The sequence below is a fragment of the Acanthisitta chloris genome, unplaced genomic scaffold (assembly GCF_000695815.1).
Source record: "Acanthisitta chloris isolate BGI_N310 unplaced genomic scaffold, ASM69581v1 scaffold10025, whole genome shotgun sequence".
NCBI lineage: Eukaryota > Metazoa > Chordata > Aves > Passeriformes > Acanthisittidae > Acanthisitta > Acanthisitta chloris.
This window is the reverse complement of record NW_008672097.1, coordinates 6,872-10,596: the sequence shown is the minus strand read 5'-3', so window position 1 is coordinate 10,596 and position 3,725 is coordinate 6,872. Positions and strand designations below refer to the sequence as shown.

The 3,725-nt window shown below is 56.3% G+C and overlaps 1 protein-coding gene across 1 annotated transcript in view; it reads left to right on the top strand.

Moving 5' to 3' along the window:
* LOC103801946 (telomerase-binding protein EST1A-like) overlaps positions 1-3,725 on the top strand; it is a gene marked incomplete at its 3' end in the record, with an annotated part of 65,897 nt that overhangs the window by 58,518 nt on the left and 3,654 nt on the right. The gene's annotated exons all lie outside the window — the stretch shown is intronic.

Sequence of the window (3,725 nt, the reverse complement as noted above, 5' to 3'; positions counted from 1 at the left end):
TTTGCTCTTTAGGACGCTGCGTAAAATTAACAAGTTGTAAAAGTTGATTGAAGGCGGCGGAGGGTGTGACAGCGATTTGCTGAGCTGCGGGAGAGCCGTGTGCGGAGCAGCGGGGCTGGGGGCCGAGGGGCTGTCCCCCGGCTCCAGGCACTCCTCTGACCCAAAGTGAGACCGTGACTGGTTTCTGGTGGTGTCACCCTGCCAGCACCAGGTGCAGGTGTCCCCTCAGGCACAGCGCTCACAGCTCTCGGAGCGAGACCCTTCCCTCCCCTTAAATCTCCTGGAGGACACGTGCTGATGTTCAAGGCTGCGTCTTCTTTCGTCCAGGTGTGGCAGTCCTCTGCCCTCCACAGCACTTGGGGAAGCTTTTTCCTTCTGTCTCGTTTATCTGGAGGGAGAAATACAGCAGAGACCATAGAGGGGGTCAGCTTCATTAGACCTGAGGACCCGTCATTCAACTGCTCACACAAGTGACACACACAGGGTCCTGGTGGCACTGGCACTGCAGAGTGTCTCTGTAAACACAGCAGCTGGTACAGTTAATGTGCAGCCCAGTGGGTCTCTGCAGGCAGTTAGTGTGTGTTAATGTGTGTCCTGCTGTGTCTTACTCAATGATCACTATGTTAATGCATGACCCATGAATTAGCACTCGGCTAATGAGCCTCATCAGTGTGGCCAAGCAGCTGCCAGTCCCCGGTGGGTGGCTGGTGCTGGAGCTGGTGGTGAGCCTGTCTGATGGAGCAGGAGGTTGGAAACCTCTGCCCTTCAGCCCTGATGAGATCAGGCTGGCAATCAGGGCTGCTGCAGCCGAAGCCACCTCGGTCCCATGGCCACGTGTCGCCGAGAGGCACCGCGGTGGCGAGGGGCTCGGCGATGCCTCTGGGGAACTGAGCTCGGGTCACGGACGGGGGCACCAGACCACTTCAGCAATTCTCGGTTTCGGTTTTCCTTTGAGAGTGGCTGTGTGCGTGTCAGGCCTATTTTCATACCCAGCGATGACTTGAAGCCAGGCTTTCGGTTCCTGCTGTCTCACTGCGCGGTGGGAGGGGGAAGGGTTCTATTCCCCGCTGGGGCCAGGCTGTCTGCTGCCACATCACCAAACACATCGACCCCGTGCCATTTTGCACTCCCATTCCTTCAGGGAGGGTGGGCACAGCTCCTGGTGTCCTCACCATGCTGTGCTGGGATCACCACGTGAGTTATCCCGGCGCTGCCGTGGGTGCTCGTGTTTCCACTCCGAAACAGGAAGTTTCTGACCAAAGTTGGTCGCTCTGTGGCACGCAAGGTTGTCTCTGCTGTTCAAGAGAGACTTGGGTGCCAGTCACAGGTCACTTCTTTCCCAGCACTGCCGAGGCTGTGCTGCCCCGTGGCGGGGCCGGCCGGGCTGCCGGCAGCCCAGGGCTCTGCCGCGTCCTCCTCAAGCCGGGCTGCACGTGACAGGGATGTGCAGAGCATTTTCTCCTTCCCTGTTTTTCATTCATGAGGGCTGGAAAAATGTGTTCATGAGATGAGTTGCTGTGGCATTATGTCATGGGCCTTTGGTTGGGCTCTTTTCTCCCCAGCAGATGAGCTGGATTTAAGCATTGCTGTGCTGGCTTGGCAGGAAATCTGGTGTTTCCTACTGGTTTCTTCTTCAGGGAAGCAAGGAACGATCCCACCTGCCCTTGTCCCCAGCTCCAGCCATGGGTGAAGGGAGCTCTTCTGCAGTATGCTTGATCATTCCCAGTCCAGAAGGCTCAGATTTAAGCCTCTGCTGTGCAGTGATGACTGTGCTGCAGCTGTGTCAGCAGCCAGCCCCTCCTGCAAACCTCATGGGTCCTAAACTGGATGTGATGGCTTTTATTTCTAGAAGTGTCCTGAAAAATGCCTCAGAATGGTGTCAGGATGGGGTGCCTAGCTCTTCCTCACCTAGACAGGCAGTTCCTGCATCCCCTTCCCCAAATGCTGCTGCCGTCAGCCACATCCTGGCATCCCACAACATGTGGATGGTGGTGGTGGGTGCTCCACTCGTCAAGCAGCCAGGGCATAACAGAACTGCAGATACCCAGACTGGAAAATCCCTGAGCTGAAGTCACCCCATGTGAGTCAAGCTGGGTCTCCGTGGCATCAGCCCGTCAAGATGGGGGTGAAGCTGGTGGTGAGGTTTCCACCACTTCCCCCAGGGCTGCTGCAGCCCAGAGTTCTCAGGAGGGATGTTTCCCATGACAGTCATTCCCACTGTGCTCTTGGTTTCTTTCCTTCTGACTTTCCTCTACACGCAGTCATTCCTAAAGGAGAGCCAGGAGGATGGGAATGTTCCTGTGATGACACTTGCAGGGATTACTCCTGGCTGGATGTCACAAGCAGCAAAGGGCTGTCCAGGTAAAGAGCATCCCCAGCAGCCCAACCTGTTCCTGGGGCTGCTAAGCCTGTGTCGTCTTGTCCTTTGCTCACTTTAGTCCTATAGAACACATATTTTAGGAGCAGCATCAGTGATTGTGGGTCCATTTCTCCCTAAAATATTAATTCTTGTGTTCACCCTGTTCGCACCACCTCTCCACAGCAGCAACTGCATCCACAGGGAGGAAGGGGCTTCTCTTCCCCCTCCACCTGTACAGGTCCCTCTGTACCTGTACCTCCACCAGGTACAGAGGGACATAGGGTCCCAGAGGGATACCTTCAAACAGAGGCAGCCCCAGCTGCTGGTGCACGAGGGTGCCTTGCTCTGGCAGTAGCCGGGGTGGGAGGTTGAAGGTCAGAGGAGGGTCGGGTTTCTGACACGCACCACAGCGACATGGTGGTTAAAATTAGCCCACAGAGAGGAAACTGGCAGCGCTGTGGAAGAGCAGAAGTTTCCTCTCACAGCAGCCTGGTGCAGCGGGGCTGATGCCCTCACTCACTCACCACGGCAGAGTCCCATGCAGGGCATGCTCTGGCACAGCGGAGTTTTGAGCCAGCATCCACCACACCAGGGCCAGGGCATGCGGCGTTGACATTGCATGGCATGAGCATCCTGGGCCGTGAGGCACCTCGTGGAGTCACCTGTATGGAGTCTGGCCTTCTCCCCAGCTTCAGAATCTTTGTCCTGGGAGCCTGCAGGAACCTTTTTGAGATGGGGATCTCTGAGGCTCTGTACAAGCAGAGCAAAACCAGGGTGATTTGGGGGGACAGAAAAAAACTGGGTGTCAATATGGGCTTATTCTCCATAGTGTGTAGCACTTTTAGTTCAGTTTGGTGACTTTCTCCCTATAAATCTGCTGCTCCCTGAGGGTGACACCAGTCAGAAGGAAGCACCAGGGGAGAGCTGTGCAGGTGCAGAGCCCTGCTGTGAGGGGATGAGGGCTGGGCCAAGGCCAGTCGTGGCGGAGGTGCCGGCAGAGGCTGTGCCACGTGGGACAGGGCTATGGAGGCACCAGGCTCCCGTGCTCTGGAAACTCCATTTGAGAGCCTCATAAATTGGATAATTACCCACGCTATTGAGTTTCCTTCTGGCCAGATCCATCCCAGCATCCCTGATGGGGCTTCCCAGTTGGTGTGTGAGATGGGCCCGTGGGACAGGGTCAGGCTGGAGGCAAGGAGGGGCTCAGATTTTCTCAAATGCCCCCACCCTCCTGCTCTCACACCTGCATCCCTCCCCAGCTTTTGGGGGGGAAATCTGGCAATGGAGCCAAAACAAAACAGAGGTATAGGCCACATCATTGATCTCTCATGGTTCAGAAGGACTTTACCCCATTTGGTGGGGCTGG